At 38.9% G+C, this 20,606-nt stretch overlaps 1 long non-coding RNA gene and 1 other non-coding gene across 2 annotated transcripts; both read left to right on the top strand.

The window, feature by feature from the left end:
• The first annotated feature begins 2,322 nt into the window (after positions 1-2,322).
• LOC150037337 (small nucleolar RNA R71) lies at positions 2,323-2,429 on the top strand. The gene has a single exon (XR_016528854.1). It is a non-coding gene; the product is annotated as a small nucleolar RNA R71 (small nucleolar RNA).
• A 14,458-nt stretch (positions 2,430-16,887) lies between these two features.
• On the top strand, positions 16,888-20,282 carry LOC150037336 (uncharacterized). Its single transcript, XR_016528654.1, has 3 exons — positions 16,888-17,487; positions 17,574-17,646; positions 18,500-20,282. It is a non-coding gene; the product is annotated as an uncharacterized LOC150037336 (long non-coding RNA).
• Positions 20,283-20,606: the final 324 nt, after the last annotated feature.

Genomic DNA, 20,606 nt, shown 5'->3' with positions numbered 1-20,606 from the left:
ATCAATGAACGGTAGGGGAAATGATCTTTCTTTGTGGCCGCATTCAGCTTGCGATAGTCCATGAAAATGTGCCACCCAATGACGGTTCTTTGCGCTATTAGTTCATTGTTTTCATTCGAGACTACTGTCATGCCACCCTTTTTTGGCACACATTGCACAGGGCTGACCCACGTGCTATCTGTTATAGGTTTAATAATGCCCGCATCTAACCATTTAATGATCTTCTTTTTAATGACCTCTTTCATCGCAGGGTTGAGTCTGTGTTGATGTTCGATCATTGCCTTGTGGTCCTCTTCAAGACGAATGCGGTGCATATAGTACGTTGGGCTAATTTCTCGAATGTCGATGAGCGTCCAGCCAATAGCTTGTACATGTTTCTTTAGAATGCTCATCAACGCATTCTCCTGGTCTTCGTTAAGTGCAGAAGAAATAATAACTGGCAGCTTCTCATTCGGTCCCAAAAATGCGTACTTTAAATGATTCGGTAAGGTCTTTAATTTCAGTGTTGGTGGTTCTACTAGGGATGGTTGCGTTATTTTTCTATCTTCTTTTTTCTGTTGGCTCTTCTTCTTTGTTTGCGATCATCTTTTCTTCCTTGCTTGTTTTTATTATGATCGCGTTATAGGCAGCAACAGATGCATTGACATCATCTTCTTCATTTTCTTCATCAAACTTTTCTTCTTCAATCAAATTCTGGTCGTCATCTGAGTCATAAAGGTCTTCTTCGTCAGGAAACTTTATGGCACGAATTATGTTGAACTTGAGCTTCTGTCCGTTGATGCTCAAAGTGATCTCCCCTTTATGCACATCAATCTGGGCACGACATGTTGATAAAAATGGTCGCCCCAAGTTGATGGATACATCTTTGTCGGTCTCATAATCTAAGATGATGAAGTCGGCTGGTAGGATAAATTTATCAATGGTGATTAGCACATCCTTCACCTTTCCCTCTAGATGCACCAAAGATCGATCGGCCAGTTAGAGAGTCACGGTCGTGGGTACGAATGGCCCCATATTCAACTGCTTAAAGATCGACAGAGGGATCAAATTGATACTGGCTCCAAGGTCACACAAGGCTTGCCCAATGTACAGTCCTCCTATGGAGCAAGGTATAGTAAAGCTCCCAGGATCGCTCATCTTCGGTGGAATGATTGATTTCAAACTTTTCATTAAAGTCACTGTGGAAAACTTACCAGCTCCCTTCTTCTTGGTTATCATATCCTTCAGAAACTTTGCATAGGCAGACATTTCCTCAATCACTTCACTGAATGGAATATTAATATGTAATTATTTTAACATAGACAGAAAGCGTTGGTACTGTACCTCTTCATTCTTTTTCTTTTTTAGTCTCTACGGGAAAGGTGGTAACTACACTCTCACGGTTCCTGTCTCAGTTGGCTTTGAGGTCGATGCAACCTCTGGCTCTATTGCTTCTTTTTCTTCTTCTTCTTCTTGCGTCACCACAACTTCAGGTTTTACCGTAATAGGAGCTGTCTGACTAAGCTCATTCTTTTCTCCCTCCACAGTTTTCCCACTTCGCAATGTCATAACCTGACATTGCACTTTACTTGATCCCCCCGGGTTGCATGGGAGTTCTGTTGAACTCGACAAAGCTCCTTGCGGTTTGTTCTTTTGCTCACTTGCAATCTGCCCATCTGTAATTCTAGATTACGGATGGACGTAGCCTGACTTTGAAGCACCGTTTCATTTTTCTCTATATATTGCTTCAATAGGATTTCTAGGGAGGAAGATTACGGTGGTTGTGAGTTACTTGCTTGATTGCTTGTCTGACCGTTGTTACGTGGGAAGAATCTTGGTGGCTCTTCTTTTTGCACCACAGGTTGGAAATTCTACTGTTGATTCTTCCATGTAAAATTGGGGTGGTTTTTCCACCCGGGATTGTAGGTATTCGAAAAGGGATTATTTTTCACAAAGTAAATAGACTGTGGATTCTGTGGGCATTCTTCCATTACGTGCCCATCACCGCAAGTCGCACACCTTGCGGTGTTTTGACTAATTGTGTTGATTTGCCCATTTTGCGGTGTTGGGCTTCTGATCGCAATTCCCTTAATTAAGTTCATCATTGTGGTCATCTGATTCTGTAGTGAAGTAATAACACCATTACTTGCGTCGTTATCCTTGATTCTCAGTCTCTAATCGCTCTCCCTCCAATCTTCGTGGTTCTTAGAGATGCGATCCAAGATATTCTTAGCCTTGTCATACATTTTGTCAAGAAGACCACCAGCAGCTGCCGCATTGGTAGCGGTCTACGAAGTAGGATTTAAACCACGATAAAAGATTTCCATTTGAAGGCAGTCTGACAAACCATTGTGTGGACAGTCCCAGACCAACCTTTTAAACCTCACCCAGGCATCATTGAGTGATTCGTCCATGTCTTGTTCAAAATTTGTTATGAGTTTCCTTTGTCTAGCGTTCTCAGTAGGCGGAAAATTTTCTTCATAAATTTCTCTACGACCTGTTCCTATGAAGTCTCCCGGCTTGAGAGAATATGCCCATTTTCTTGCCTGATCACAAAGATAAAATGGGAACAAAGTTAGTTGAACTTTTTCGGCAGAGACATTTGAGAACACAAAAGTAATGCAAATTTCAATAAAGCTTCAGAGGTGGCCTTATAGGTCCTCGCCACGCCGTCCTCCGAATTGTCCTGCAGTCTAGATCATCTGCAGCATCATTGGTCTCATTTCGAATCTTCTTTCACCAAGGGAAGGCCTTATGATTCCTAGAGAGAAATCATAGAGGTTTGGTGATGCATAGTCCCTAATGGGTCTATTGCAATCGTTAGCCAGAAGGATTGGATTCGCCATGACGTTCTTTTCATTTGGTGCTCCGTTTCCAGGCTGCTCTGCCATCTCTTCTTTATCTGACTGTTGTTGTTGGCGGTCTCTTAATCTTCATCTAAATGTCCTCTCAATCTCCGGGTCGTAATTCGTCAGAGATCGAGAGTCTGCAAAGAATTAAGAAAAATTATCATTAGCACACTATTTTGCTGAAGTCCCCGGCAACGGTACCAAAAACTTGGTGCGTTATTTTATGAAGTGAAACTATAGATGATATGCAATGGTGAAATTGCATTGAGCACTCAAGTTTCCTCAGCAGAATCGAAGTGTAAATTCCACTAAGTTTCCTGGTAAGTCTAGGGTCGAACTCAGGGACTTATGAAAACAGGTTGCGGTAGTAATTTTTATGAAAACTTTGCAGTAACCAAATAAATCAATAGTTGTTGAGGTTGTTGTTTCCGGTGATTAAAAATAAATAAATGCGACGGACTTGAGATAAAGTCGGATTGCGTGATAGATGCACTGATTATGCGGATGAACGGGTTGAGAAGGTCTTTAACTAGTGTTACATGGGAATGTGTCAAATTATGCGATCATACTACAACCATGCACAGCAAGTCATTTCCCAATGCAAATGCGATGCTCCTAAGTCTAGGACGCATGTGTTGAATGCAAAAGTGTCCATAGAGCTTATTTCTAAGTCTCTACTCTTGTCCTATACGATGATGCAAGATGCATAAAGGCAAGGTGACCGCACACAATCATATCATATCTCTAGGATGCATGCGATGCGTTAATAGCAAATAGTGCTTATTCCTAAACTCCTATCTCTTGATTATGCATTCTAATTTGACTCTCTCGAGCCTAGATTCTAACCTGACTTTCCCAAGCCTAGATACTGTCCATAGACTACCCTTCTAAGTATCTCTAATGGATGAATGAAGCATACATAATACAAGATAATCGCATGGAATGAAGATTCCTAGTTGTGCTAGCTAAATGCTTCTCAATCCATTCAACAGATTTAGCTACTCATGTGTAAATAACAGAGAGTGAACAAATATAGAGAAGGAAATTCCATTTTTAATAATGAGTTTGAGTACAAAATAACAATGAAAGATAAAGTTAGAGAGCCTGGTAGCAATTTCTTGCTGACCGAGGCTTTTACACTGTCAATCTCTATTCAGTTCCAGAGATATTCCTGCTTCCGTAGGTGTCGGCCCTCTCTTTATTTTGGCAGCTCCGACACTCTCCCAAGCTTACCGGATTGATCTGTCGGCACAACCTTCTTCTCTTGCGTCCGCCGTAAAATGAAAGAAAGTCTAAGAATAAGGCTAAACTATGAACATAACGATGAACTCGTAAAAACTTCTCCTTTTTTGAAGGTTGGTATTTATAGAACTTCCAGGGTGAAAGGCAGCTTCTCTCTCATGATTGTACAGATGGACGACTTTAATTCCTGACTGATGCACCGAATATTTGTTACCGAAAAGCTGAATGTACTTGTTCGCTAGCGGCTGTCAACTTAATTCGAATTCGACTGTCATAAGCTTTCTATCCCATCGTGATTAATTATACCTTTCACCCAGATGCGCCCACCAAGTTGCGTTAACCAGGTTGCGGCAATCCTTCTTGAGCAAATGTTTGCGAGCACAATCACCGCAAAGCCTTACGGTAATGCTGCGCTTTGACCAATGATTTCCTATGATCGTAATTTCTGCCTTGTGTCAACGTATATTCTGCATAAAAACACAAAAATCAACTATTCTTATGTGATGAACGCATGCTGCCGCAATATAATAAACTTAATGCTTTTTGGACATAATTTAACATATTTTATCAATGCAAGCCAACATAGTTTAAGAACTTAGTACTATGATAACGTGCATTTTTTCCCGTTATCACTCCCCAATCAGATGAATCCCCAAAATGGTAGGCTTGTTGAGTCGGCGATCTGGCCACTCTCACCCATGCAAACTAAAGGACCGCCCTCACAGGCAGGTGTTCACAACTCACTCAGGATTAAGGTCATGTTACCTATGGTCATCCTAGTGAAATGAAAGTCTCAATTATGAACGGTGTTGTATAATGAGACTAAACATTCCGTGGTTCGGTCTTATACAAACTCCTTTGTATTGAATATTCCCGCTCGAATGTCTAATATATGAATGATCAGGATCAGATCATTTGTAGAACTTTACAATATTTGTAACACCTACAAAGCAGGCCATACTCGTAGTGTCACTAGGATAAGGTACCCAGCCTTATCCATATACTACAAACCATTTAGGTTATCACTTAAACACGATCTACTTGTATGTCTCCACATACATGTTTAAGTTACAACGATAACCATGGATGTTAGTTTATTGGTTTGTGATTAATGCAACTAAAATATCATATATTTCATAGACATAGTGAATAAAATATCAAATATTATTAATCATTAAAATGTTTGTTCATACAAGTATTTATAAACTATAGGATCCTACGAGATGTAGGGCATCAACCCCAACAATCTCCCACTTGGCTTAAAGCTAATGAGGTGTACAAGATAATCAAATTACAAGTACACAAAGCAATAAACTAAGGTATAATACACCCAGTACAAGATCTCCCACTTGCCCTAGTCCAGCCATGGTCTGTCCCATAGGCCCATACTCTGTAGGTGACCTTTAAACATTGTAGTCGTGAGGGCCTCCGTAAACGAATCAGCAACGTTATGCTCCGAAGCTATTTTCGTGACAATGTGCTTTCTATGCTTATGACTCCTAGGCTCACGGGAATTCGTCACAGCACCATTATTATCACAATAAAGTGTGATGGGCTTTGACATGTCTGGAACAACTTCCAGATCAGTCAGGAATTTCCTAAGCCAAATGGTTTCCTTAGCAGCTTCACAAGCTGCTACATACTTGGTTTCCACAGTGGAGTCTGCGATGTACCCTTGCTTGGTGCTTTGCCATACTATAGCCCTTCCATTAAGAGTGAACACTGATCCTGAACTGGATTTTTGAGAATCTCTATCAATCTTAAAATCAGAGTCAGTGTATCCTGTAAGGATCAAATTTTTAGAACCATACACAAGCATGTAGTCCCTCGTTCTCTGAAGATACTTGAGGATGTTCTTGATGGCTGTCTAGTGATCATATTCTGGATTAGACTGATATCTACTTACTATCCCCACTACATAGCAGATGTCAAGTCTAGTACATAACACCACATACATCAAACTGCCCACGACAGATGCATAGGAGACCCGTCTCATTTCCTCAACCTCTTGAAATGTCCTAGGACACTATTCCTTTGACAAAGTAACTCCATGCCTGAAAGGCAAAAGGCCCCTCTTGGAGTTTTGCATCGAATATTTGATCAACATCTTGTTAATATATGATGGTTAAAATAGTGCTAGCATTTTTTTTTCTTTTGATCCCGAAAGATCTGAATACCAAGAACAAACTGAGCCTCTCCTAAATCTTTCATTTGAAATTGGGTCACTAGCCAGTTCTTAACTGAAGTCAGTAAGCATATGTCATTCCCAATAAGTAGGATATCATCTACATATAACACTAGGAAAACTACTGAACTGTTGATGATCTTCTTGTAGACACAAGGCTCATCAACATTCTGATCAAAGCCATAAGATTTGATCGCAGTATCAAACCTAATATTCCCAGATCAAGATGCCTATTTCAGTTTATAAATGGACCAATTCAGCTTGTAAACCTTTTGCTTTTGACTTGGACTTTGAATCCCTCAGGTTGCACCATATAAATGGTCTCCTCAAGATTGTCATTCAGAAAAGCAGTCTTGACTTCCATTTACCATATCTCATAGTCATAATATGAGGCAATGGATAGAAAGATCCAGATAGACTTCAACATGGCAACAGTGAGAAAGTCTCCTCATAATCGACTCCCTCTACTTAGGTATAACCCTTTGCCACTAGTCTAGCATTGAAGGTTTTCACTTTCCCATCAGCACCCCGTTTCCTCTTGTAGATCCATTTACAACCTATAGGTTTAAGCCCATTAGGTTGATCTGCAAATCCCAAACTGAATTGAAGTACATAGACTCCATTTTGAGATCCATGGCTTTGATCCATTCATCTCTGTCAACATCCCCCATTGCCTTCTTGTAAGACAACAGATCCTCAACCTTTTCATCAACTACCGTAGCCAGGATTTCCATTAAACCAATATAGCGAATAGGTGGGTTCGCAACCCTCCCACTATGTCAAGGTTCCCTCAACAGTTGAGGTGGATTTGACCTACTAGATAAACCTATGTCAATAACTCTTGTTGAGGTAGTAGGCTCTTTAATAACTCTTGTTGAAGATTCAGCAGTTTCTTTGGAAAGCTCATTCAACACGTTTTTGCTTCTAGGTCTGTGCTTCCTTATATGAACCTCCTCAAGAAAAGTAGCATTTTTCGATACAAACTCATTGTTTTCCTTAGGATCATAAAAATAACCTCCTTTTGTCCCTTGGGGTAGCCTATAAATAGGCATAGCCTCGAACGTGGTTCCAATTTCTTAGGATTAGCCTCAAACACATATATTGGATAACTCCATATACAGAAATGACGTAAACTAGCTTTATGACCATTCCATAACTCCAAAGGTGTTATGGCAACACTCTTGGAGGGAACGCAGTTCAGGATATAAGCTGCAGTCTCTACTACAAAAAAACCCCAAAATGGGTCAAGTAAGGAAGCGTAACTCATCATCGACCGAACCATATCCAACAGGGTTCAATTTCTCCTCTTGGATACACCATTTTGCTGAGGTATACCAGATGGTGAAAGTTGGAAAAGTATTCTATTGTCTATCATATAGTTCTGGAATTCAGAATTCAAAAACTCTCTACCTCGATCATATTGAAGTGTTTTAATCATTTTATTTAATGCATTTTCAACTTCAACCTTGAACTCTTTGAACTTTTCAAAGGACTCAGACTTATATCGCATTAAATAAACGTACCCATAACTTGAATAATCATCAGTAAAAATACTGAAATATTCATAACCTTCCATGGCTTGCACATTCATCGGACCACAAAGGTCTGAATGTACTAACTTTAGAGGTTCTTTGGCCTTATAACCTTTTCCAGTAAAAGGTCTTTTAGCCATTTTTCCTTCAAGGCATGACTCGTACATAGGTAAAGAATTTTCTTTTAACTCGCTTTGAAGTCCATTCTTCACCAACCTCTCAATCCTATTGAGATTAATGTGCCCTATGAAGGAAATCAGACACAAGGATTTCCATGAGCAACGGAAGGATCTTTCCAAATTTCAATCGTATATGAACTTTACAATTACAATCACAAATGGAAACACGTGGTTATGCATAAAATAGAAATTACAGCATGCTTTACTACAGATCAAGGGAAGAATCAACAAGCCTTTGTAGACTCATCTTCAAGTTCCTTGATCATAAACACTTGATCACAAGAACACAACAACACATGAACGTTTGTCCAACACGATGACTACACTGCAGGAACACCGCGCACTCGAACTAAGTGATCACCAAGGTCACGAACACCCTAAACTCTGCGAATAGCCTTCATAGAACTTCGACAGTGTCAAGTTGAGTATGACACCCTAAACTTGATTTGAGGCAGAAAATTGGAGGAACCATAATCGTGTAAATGATTGAGCAAGTGGGAGATGGAACAAACTATTGTATAGGTCAATGCCCAATCGTTTAGGAAAAGCTATGCAATCGTCTAGCAAAATCTATGCGATCATTTAGCTCATCGTCTAGCTGAGTGTCTATCGTGTAAGAACACTCCACGATCGTTTAGCTAACTCCAAGTTGTCGCTTAGTAAATCTGATTTACTTGACAACTTCTTTGTAAGAACTTTTTGAGAATGAAAATCTCAAAAACACAATTTTTTTTCTTTTCTATTTCTTACTAAAATTAGGAAAACATTTTTCCTTTTATCTCACAAGTCCCTTGAAACCACCAATAATCTCCCACTCAATTGGTTATTAGAGAAAAAGAGATAATTATCCAATAATTAAAATTATTATAAATATAAATGATAACTAACTTACCATAATATATTTATAACTTATAGTTTTAATATTTCATCTCATGAAACATATAAACCATAGCTCTTTTTCTATTCCATGGTACTTAATGTAAATCTCGTTTACATTAATCCTCCACTTGATGTATTTCATACACCATACCGATCATATCATATATAATCGAATTACCTCTTGTCAATTTGAACATTTCAAATCAACACCAAGAACTGATCCTCAACATGAATCCATTGAACTACCAAGGGGACCTTATGGACTTGTAGCTCGAAGCTCCAACCGTATGTGAATAACTGACTAAACTCTTTAGTCACGGGATCCACTATCCGTTAACTCTAGGCATTCCACTAAAGATCGACAGCTGAACTCTCTTTACTACAGATATATTATGTCTCCATCTTAACCAATCAACAATGCGACAACCCTTCACAGATCGCTCATAAGTAAAGCTCGGCCAATAACTGTTATACCCCTATAGTTACATCTCACTCCTTAAGTACCATTGAATCCTTTAATGAACATAAGTCATAGTCCTACTATGACCGAGTCCTCTCTTTCAAAGAGAAGTTGTGGTCACTAAAGTTGTGGTCACTATGTTCAAGCCCTGGAATCAGCCCTTAAGAGAGCAGTCTATCCACTTACCTTTGCTTCGGGGAAGGAGTGAATTCCATCTTATGTAAATGAGTTTTCAACTCCCAGATCAGACAAGTCCCGAAAAAGGTAGGCATGTTGAGTTGGAAATCTGGTCACTCTCACCATACTAATTAAAGGACTGCCCTCAAAGGCAGGAGTTCCCAAAACACTAAGGATTGAAGTCGTTTCATTTATGGTCGTTTAGGTGAGATGTACGTTGTCACAACCCGTCCCAAACTACTCTCTGAGCCTAGAAAAGGATGTGACTGTAGCGGTTATCAACCCTTTTGTTGACACTTATTGCCTAATAACTCTTGCAGAAATAACTCTGATACCAATGAAACAAATTCAACAACCAACTGTTTAAGTCAATGAGGCAAATAACAACTGATTAAGTAGGCCCATTTTATTACAACAATGTAACATTCATACAACTCCAAGACTTAACTACAAAGTTTACAACAATAATTGTAAAATCCTCCGGAAGTGTAACTGTGGCTTGTGGCAGACCTTGACCTTAGCAGCACCCCGGAACTCCTCACCTTCTGCTACCTAGAGGGAAAAAAGAAAAACATTTGAAAAGCATGAGCTATAAAGCCCAGTGAATGGTGCCTTTAGATAACCAAATAACTTTGACTACAAAAATCTATTTTTGGAAACCAATGCATAGTCAACAAGAACATTACCACAAGTTCACAATTATTTCTCTAGCCAGACTGTTGGATTATCCCCAGCTTAACTACTGGTTAAAACAAACAACCCCAGCTTGACCGTTGGTCATCACCTAAAGTAAACATCCCCAGTTTTACCGCTGGTTATTCCTGGCATGATCATACATTTTTCCCTAGCACTTTCACATGTATATTAAAGCAATGTATCAACAATTCCTGTTGAAACTTTTCCTATAACCTATTATCCCGCCAATGTGCACATTGACTATTTTTCTGCTAGCTATGCTTAGGTAACTTGACTATATTTCTCGCTGGTCGTCACCGACTATCATTTCCCATCGACCGAAGCTGACTATATTTTCCCGCCAAGTACCTTTTGAAGCATGCTAACTATATATCCCGGGTACAATTTCAGTTTCCAACACAAACATACAAGCAATATCTTAACAAGCATAATAACAAGACAAACATATATCCTTGATCATGCCATTTTAATATTGTCCCCTATATATATTTACCTATATATAGAAATTACATCAACAATACAATAACATAATAACCACTCACCCTGGCTAGTTAGGAACTTTCCTTTCCAAAGTTCCTTAGGTTTCCTTGGTTCCCCTTTGAACCCTAAATTCCAGATTCAATTATCAGCTTAGATTACTCATAGTTCCAGAACTTATTTTAAGATACTTTCTTCTGAAAACATGTTCTAAAATTTCTCAAGAAGCTTACCCTAAAATCTTAGCTCCGAACTTATCGTGATTTGGCTGGAAACATCAAAAAATCAAGACTAGCTCAACTTACCCGACAGGTTGATCCCTCTGTCTTGTCCTCATTCTCCAGACCGATTCCTTGGAGCTTCTTCTTCGACAGCCCTACCTTGAAAACTAGACTCTCCTAGCTTTCAGATGGATTTGAAATCACTCCAAACGCATGATTATTCTGAGAGAACTCCTCGTCCCAAGTTGATGCTATTTTCTGTCCTTTCTATCCGACAGCATCTCCCCGCTTGGAACTTCTTAACCAACGCATGGTCTTGCTATCAATGCATAGTCTCCTCCCAATACACTCTTCTTTATGTCCTTTGAAGAGAATTTGAGTTCTCATCTAAAGTCCTTGGCTCTATTTATAGGCGTCCAAGATTTCTCTAAGGCTGACACCTCCTACTTGGCCGCATGTCCAAGTGTCTCTTCCCCTCACTATCAACGCAATCTTGCATCAGCGCAACCCAAGGTGTCATGCTCCCCTTTTACCAATACATAGCCCTCAACTTTGCATGTCTTCTTATGCATCCACTTCATTTCCTTAAGGCTTAAGATTTCTTCCTAACAAGACATATGTTCGAATGATGTCCTTGAATGCGTCCATCCTTCATATGCGTTCATCCAACTTCATATGCGTTCAACTAGGATATAGCCAACACTCCTTCAATGCATACTACTAGCCTTGTCCTATGCGCCCACATGCCTCAGATGACCAACACGTAGCACATCGCCAACGCATGGCACATCACCAACGCATAACACATCAACAACACATAGTGCATCACCAACGCATAGCACCCTTTGGGTCGACTTGGTTCTCAACTCAACACCTCAAGGCATAGCTCACCATTGCTTAGGTTCTTGCTAACACTTCTCTTATGACCAACGCAACCCACCTCATTAACCTTGTTATCGCAAGCCTTAACAATGCAAGGACAATCACTATGCGTCCACCTTAGCTCGTTCCATCGCATAGCTCATACCTTAGCAAGGCCGCTGTATCAATCATATCCATCGAATCCATCACCGCATGCCACTGCCGCATCCATCGTATCCATTGCATCTATCGCTGCATGCCATCACATACTACCAACGCATTCCTTCGGCCGCATACGCCCATACCATCGGCCGTATCCCTTCGGTTGCATACCATAAGCCGCATCATCGCATGCCCTCGCATCACTGCATGCCCTTGCATCACCGCATACCCTTGCACCGTATGCCTTTGGCCGCACAACGCATAGCACCGTCCTATGTCATCAATGCATAGTACTGCCGCATTTCATCAATGCATATCATTGCAGCATCGATGCATAGCATCACCGTGTGCACCAATGCATAGTGTTACCATATACCATCAATGCATACCCTCATCACCGTATACCATCCATCACCGCATGCTACCAATGCAACCCTTCGGCCACAAACCATTGGCCGCATACTGTCGTGTCCAACGCATCCATCGCGCCTGCCTCCATCGCCGCATGCCTCTATCCATCGCATCCAACACATCCATCGTCCAGTGCATCCAATGCATCCAACGCATCCATTGTATCCAACGCATCTAATGTCTAGTGCCCTTGGATGCGCAACTTGAGGCTGGCGCATGCGTTGTTCTAACCTCTCAAAACATTTGGCCACCGCATGCGTTGTTCTTGGCCATACTTCAGCCTCTCTCCATGCCCAAGTAACCTCTCAATACTTCATGGCCAATGCATGGCACCATATAAACGCATAGTCCAACAATTAGTCATTTTCCTCCTTGACTTCCAATGCATGACAACTCTTGGCAATGCCTCTTGTCACTACTTCGGCCAATCATGCGTCCAACCTTACAAATGCATGGTTTCCTTTTCAACTTATGCGTTAATGTTTCCTAATACTTCACGCATAGGTCATTTTGACCTTATACTTAGCCAATATTTCATCAATTAAAGCTTAACTAAAAAACTAGGAAAATCTATTCAACACTTAGAAATTTTCTTTCACTTCAACATAGGATTTAACTTCCACCTAGTTAATTCCCTTAACCACCTATTTAAGTAGAGAAAATGGGAATCCGGGTTTCACATACGTCTTCAGTATCAACGGTGTTATATACAGAGTCTAGTCATCTCGTGATCTGGTCTTATATAAACTCTTTGTATAGGACACCCACACTCACATGTCTCCATATGAATGGTCAGGATCTACCATCTGTAGTATTTTACAACTCTTGCAAACCTCTACAAAGCGGGTCGTGTTTGTAGTGTCACCAGGATCAGGTATCCCACCTTAATCCTTATACTACATACCTATTTAGTTCATCACTTAAGGCATGATCCACTTGTATATCACATATACATGCTTAAGTTTACATAAAATAACCATGGAGTTTTGTTTATTGGATATGAGTAAATGGCAGAATGATTTTAAAATTATTTTATTCACAAAACAATGTTTATAATTACAAACAACGAGACTCCAGGAGAATTAGGACACCAATCCCAACACCCTAAACATAGGTGCCAAAATTGGGCATTTTCTTTAGGAGAAATTTTTATTTTGAATTATGACAGTTTTAAACATCTCTATGTTATGGAGGGCATTTGTTTCTAACGATCTTAGCACATACAAATTATTTTCCAGTTCAACTGAACATATATCAACACCATGTTTCGAAATAAACACTTTATTAACTGAAAAATGTATCTGATAATTACATTCAAGCAAAGACTTTATAGAAATTAAGTTCCTCTTTAAGTGGAGAACTACATATACATCATTCAAAATGATAAAACTATTTTTAAAGTCAATCGGAGACCTCTTACTGCCACAGCTGAGACGACGTGCCTGGTTCCAACTCGCATCGTTATCTCACTAACACCAAGCTACCGCTAGGAACTAATTCCCTAAAATGAAGAACAAACATGGGTAGTGGCCCCAAAGAAAATAATCCAAGCAGATTCATCATTCTCCACTAAGAAGTTTCCAAAACTATTAAATCACATTTACCTTGTTTGACCTTTTTCTTCGTAGCCAAAATATCTTGGGCAGTTTTACTTCCAGTGCCCATCCTGATTGCAATGGAAACACTTTCCTTTGTCAACCCTCACTGGTTGTCTACCCCTTGGAGCAGTAGGTTGTGGGTTAGCAGGCACTTTTCCCTTACCACCCTTCTCCTTCTTCCACTTTCTGGTGCTGGAGGAAGAAGGTGCAGACTTAGTTCTAGAGGTCGAACCTTTGTGGAACTTTTTAGAAGATGAAGCAACATTTGCCTCACTAACCTTTTTCTTCTTGCTTTTCAGTAAAGATTGGAAAGTCTACAACTCATTGAGTAGAGTTGTAAGGTTGTAATCAACCCTCTTCAGAATAGTGTTGCTTACAAAGTGAAAGAAGCTTTCTGGTAACGACTCCATAATAATGCTAACCTAGTTGACCTCATTGATTCTTGACCCATTCATCTCTGTCACGTTTAAGTGGACCATCATATTGAGAACATGTTCTCGAACATATGTTCCCTTATTCATCCATGAATTGAAGATCTATTTAAGAGCGTCGTGCCTGAGGCACAGATGGTTGTTCGAACATTCCCCTCAGGGACTCCATGATCTGGCGTGCAGTGATCATGGGCTCATGCTTCTTGGCCAAAATTTCATTAAGATTGGCCAAGATATATGCTCGATCCTTTTCGTGTGACCGTGTTCAGCGCTTATACGCGTCTCGAAGGTTTTGAGCAGTGGTAGGAGGTGGAATAGGAGAACACTCCTCCATAAGTACAAACCTTAGGTCATTAATGATTATTATCGTGTTAATTGTGTTTTTCCAACTAACATAATTTTCGTCAGTCAGCTTATCAGCAACAAGAAAAGATAGAGTAGTGGTAGCCATTATAAAATTGTTAAAAAATGAACAAACTTAATAAGTCTACTTGCATTAAATCACTTTTAGAACTAATTAAGTTTTAGCAAAATAGTTCTAGTGTACGCTAAGTGACATCTATTTTGCAATGATGCTCAAAGTGAGATAGGACAAAAGTGACCGTAGGGTGATCAAGTGCCCCTTCACTGGAATGAGACAATCTCAACCATTAGACAGAAACAACTCCTTGTAACTAAATCTAATAGTCACCATTTTTTGGTCTAGAATTTGTTAACATCCTTAACAATTATGTGTAAGTGTAACCCCTCGTTTTAGGCTCTAGAGTCCCGCCCTAATGAGCCAACCTTAGGGAAAAGCCGATTAGGATAAGAGACTAAAGCAACCTTAACCATTTTTTGGAGATCAAATAAAGAGTTGTGCAAAACTGTCATCCTTTAGGGGGACACTCCCAGGGTGCCTCAAGGCGATGCACGAAAACTTTATCCAACCTAATGAGAGAGACCGAGGGATATGTTGTCACATGTCCCACTCCCACTTACTATGAACATTCTCTCTATTCACCTTGTCATTGACCTACCTAAATGCCACCTATAGGGGACACTCCAGAGATGCCTTGAGGCTTGGATAGATCTCACGGTATGAACTTTTAGGGAGAAACGTGTAGAAGTAAAGTGAAATATCATATAACTCAATTACCTCTCACTGAATGTTCTACCTAGGGTTCATTAACCTAAATCCGACTATTGAGTTTAACTAAGTGGTTTGTTTAATTTGCTAAAAAAAAACCACTTGCTTTTGATGATTAAACAAGTTTGATTTGTCTTATTAAACACTTTAACAGACTTTCATCAAATTTGCATGCATGTAACAAATATATCTAATTCATCGTTCCAGGTAGATTTCCAGGTAGGGGTGCAATATTTCCATCGACTTAAGTACCCCAGCCTAGCCAAAACCAGCCTTAGCCAAAAGGTCCCTTATAGATACATTTGTTACATATTTAATCTTTTATTAGTCAATTTAATCCTATTAAATCAAATTAAAAGATTAACTTAAATTTCTAATCTCATTAGAAATGTGATCTTAGGTCTATCTCAATCAAATTTTTAAATACTTTTCAAAAATGATTAAAGCCTAGGTGTGCATGTAACTCTTTATTATGGATTTTAATTCTAATTTTATTAATTATAACTCTTATAAAAAATGAAACAATTAAAACCATTTCACATTGCTAGGTAGACATACAAAAGATATTTATAACTTTTATAAATAAACCTAACTATCATGCTTCATGCAATGTTCATTTATTACTAATATATAACTTTTATATAACAAAGTAATGAACTAAGCATACTTTCCATACTAACATACAAGCTTATATTCTAATACTTATAATATAGATGATGCATGGATATGCTATAATACATGCATATATTATAACTCTTATATTATATGATGCATGAGCATGCTATAAAGTAATTTAATCATGCATACTAATATATTATAACTCTTATAATATAAAATGATGCATGAAAAAATGCATAACCTATGGTGGGTTTTAAAACTATATGACATACATTATGACATATAAGATAAACATACATCACATGCATATTTAATAAAAGTTGATGGATCGGGATAGTTTATCTCAAAATCGAAAAATAAATGCTAAACTATTACAAAAGATTTGTGTCAACTAGTTCAAACAGGTGAACCGGGTCTTGAACCGCCCGCCTCGAAGTCTCGTCATGTAACACCCCGTATATTTTTAGTAATAATGTAATTTCAGTAATTTTTTTATTATTTGGAATTTCAGTAATTGTTGTTAGTTGGAGGGCATTTTTGGGATTTTGGACTTCAGGTGTAAGTGCGTGAATTTAATTGTTGGCGTGAAATTATTCAATTTGGAAATTAATGGCAGGAATTATTTTTTTTTTTTAGAAGGAAAGAAATTTAATTGTATAAAGTGGAATAAGGAAAGGAATAAAATATAATATACTTATTTTCTTTTTAGTTTTATTGTTATTATTATTATTATTATTTTATAAAAATCAAAATTTCTCTCCTTCTTCAACCTCACTGCATGCATGCCCCCTCCCTCCCCCCCTCCCTGAGAAAACCTAGCCGTCGACGCCAACTCAGTTTTCCGTCGAACCCGACGCCGACAATTAGCCGATGATTCGAAACCCCCCTCAGCGCGCCAGCCGGTCAGAGTAGACGCCTCGTCCATCGCGTTCCGCCGCTTGCCGCTCATCGCTGACCGTTCGCGCCGCCCAGATCTGACTCCGGTCTCCCACATCGAGCCATCCACGCTCGTGTGCCCCTAGATCTGCTCACGTCAAGCCACGTCGTCGGATCTGAGCCGCGTCGCCATTCTCTCATACTTGCTAGCCGCTGGTCACCGTCACTGCTCTAGTCGCTGCCGCGTGCTCTGCCGCCCTCTGTCAAGTGCCGCCGTCGTGGCTTCACCGAATCTTGAAAATAGGTGAGGTTTTGGGTAGATCTTGGAGCTACCGTTGAACTCTCTTGAAAGAGCTTTGAATTCCCATGGAGTTTCGATTTTGTTTTTTGGTTTACTCAGATTAATTGGGTTTTGGATTCAAGTTTTGGAGAAGTTTTGAATTTAGAAGTGAACGACTTGAGTTTAATTATGATGAGAATTTTGGTGTTAGTACTTTGAGAAGATCTTGGCCAAACCACTATTGGGTAAGTTGTGTCGGTAATCTTGGAATGATTTAGTGTTTAAAAAATTGGGCTTAAAGGTTAAGATCGATTTTTTATCCGTGTTCTAGGATCTCATTCAAAAGTTGTGGAAAGCTAGAAAGGAGTTTGTTTGCTTGAATTAGTTTTTGGACTTTATTCGAGGTAAGTTATCTTACTACTGGAACTGCCCACGGGCTAGACATTAGATGTATGCTAGCATGATAAATGAATGTTATGGCAGAATGACAACATGATAGACTAATAGTATAATATAATCAAAGTATGTTGTGGTACGAAATCTGGATTATTTATTTGTGCACATAAACACTTGAATGCTAGTATGAGATGGTATGTGATTCCATATGGTTGTATTTGATCTGATGATGTTGAGGTATACATGCGTGTTGTAGAATCATGATGTTGAGGTATATGTGTATGTTGTAGAGCCATGCTGTTGAGGTTTATATGTATGTCATAGGTTCGTACAGTGATGATTATGATGTTGAGACTGTGCAAATGTCCTTACTGAGTAGTTAGATGCCCATTAGATTTTGTGTTTCCTTCGGGATTCAGCAGTTTGTGTTTCCTTCGGGATTCAACAATTTGTGTTTCCTTCGGGATTCAGCAGTTTGTGTTTCCTTCGAGATTCAGCAGTTTGTGTTTCCTTCGGGATTCAGCAGTTTGTGTTTCCTTCGGGATTCACCAGTTTGTGTTTCCTTCGGGATTCACCAGTTTGTGTTTCCTTCGGGATTCACCAGTTTGTGTTTCCTTCGGGATTCACCAATTTGTGCCTCCTTCGGGATTCACCAAAGGTTGTGTGCATACTCAACTACAATAGGATAGAACTTAGTCTTCTTCTTGTTTCATGTGAATATGTGTCCTTTGAGGACTAGAGCAGTTTATGTGTTTTCACCAGAGGTAGGCATCTAGAGGACATAGATGCCTAGCCTGACCCCAGTAGTGGGGTTACTTACTGAGTAGTTTATACTCATTCTTTCTCATGTTGTTGTTTCAGGTAAGGGTAGAGATGCATCAGTGATGAACAAGCGAAATTCGTGATCGAGCCATTGGGACTAGTTTTGATGCTTCTGCTCATGAAATTTAGAGTTCTTTTCATGTTTCTCTTAACTTTTAGTTTTGATATTTAAAACATACTTTTAAGAATCGTTTTTCAGACTTATTTACTATCCTTTATGATTTCTGGGTACCCTACTATTGTTTTAATATTTGAATTTAATGAAATTCTTTTGAACTTACCTTAATTAATTAGCATTTATTTTGCCATAACAGAGTGTCGTTTTGAGTTCCATGCATGCATGTATTTAGTAACGACCTAACTTAAGTCCTAGGAGGTCGGATCGTTACACGTCACTTAATCGTGTAGCAAATCCTCTGATCGTCGAGCAACGAGCATTGATTGTAAATGATCATGTAGCAATGATCGCGTGGCTTAAGACTATGCGATGAGCATGAAAGTCCACGCGATCGTGCAGTGCGCTTCGAGTAACGCATGCCATGCGATCGTGTAGCTAACGACTATGCGATGAGCATGATAGTCTACACCATCAAGTAGCAAGCGTCGAGTATCATATACTATGCAATCGTGTAGCTACTGACTATGCGATGAGCATGATAGCCTACACGATTGTTTAGCGTGCATGCCTTTCATGAGTATCAAATACCGCGCGATCGTTTACCCTCGAGAGCCTACGCGATCATGTAGCCAACGCAACATGATCAAGTAAACATTTTACATGATCAAATAGCATTAGCTATGCTATCGCTAGAAAATGCTACACGATCGAGTAGAAAAATTCTACACGAACACATGCTAAATCTAAACATCGTCTAGCTTAAGCTACACAATGCGACCACTGATTCGTCTTCTCCAACGAAGCGAACTGCAACTCTTGCGTTTGAAGCTTCTTCATGAACACCTGAAAAACTTAAATGAATACACCCTCGATTGTAAGTAATTATGTCCAAAAATGCAGGGGCTCTTACAATTAACTTTTGTAAGAGTAAACAGAAAGCATAAACAGAGACAACTATCCCGAAATATCCATTAACAACTTCCAATTATCCATCAACAACTTCCACCAACGTTTAATAGTTAAACACATTGCAGAATCTTAAAACCCACCAAACCGTAAACGAAATTCAATACAAAAAATGAAATTTGGAAATCCGAAAACACTTGGCTTTGATACCAATTGAAGGAACTCTTTTGATAGAGAACCTATGAGGGAAGCATATCGTCCAAATCCCATTTCAATTGAATGCATACATTTACAGTCAACAAGAACAGATTATGCATAAAACTTAAATTACAGCTTGCCTTTTGAAATAAAAACAAAGTTTAGAGATTATACTTTTTGAATAACCGTTCTTCAAGTTAATGCCTCGATCATACTCGTTCATAAAAGCATCGAACAAGTCACGAACTCCCTCGAACAAGCAGCAAATAACAACTCGATCCTCAAACCAACAGGGACACTACCACTTGGTGACCTCGGTATACTCGATGTGAGAATCTAGGAGTGGTGGGCTCTGGCTAATTTTGATTAGAGGGAAGTTTGGAGCTGGAGGAGGAAGATGATCGAGTAGAAGCAAGGCTATCGTATAGCTAAGTCTCCTGATCGTTTAGAGAAATGAGTCTATCGTATAGGCTCTCGACCTTATCATGTAGTTACTTGATCGTGTATCCTTGTCTCTTAATGGAAAAAAAAATCGTTTATCCCAATTTTTGCCACAAAACTAAATAACTACCCACTAAGGGTGGTTAAAGAGAAAAATGATAATTATCAAATTATTAATAAATTATTAATAAATATGATAACTAACTTATCATATTATATTTATAACCTATAGTTTTAATATTGCATCATATACAATATATAAACCATAGTTCTCTTTCTCTATTTTATGGCATTTAATATAAATCATATTTATATTAAATTTAATAACTATGAATCTTATTCTTAGAAAATATATTTGAATCATATTCAAATATTTATTCTTCCAATTAAAAAATAACGTATCAAATACATTATGCCAACTATATCATATATAATTAAATTCCTTCTTATTAATTTGAACATTTCAAATTAACCCAAAAAACT

This window comes from Benincasa hispida, chromosome 3 (assembly GCF_027475165.1).
Source record: "Benincasa hispida cultivar pf3 chromosome 3, pf3_genome.v1.1, whole genome shotgun sequence".
NCBI classification, from domain to species: Eukaryota; Viridiplantae; Streptophyta; class Magnoliopsida; order Cucurbitales; family Cucurbitaceae; genus Benincasa; species Benincasa hispida.
The sequence above is the reverse complement of the archived record's forward strand: the minus strand, read 5'-3'. Positions and strand labels throughout refer to the sequence as shown.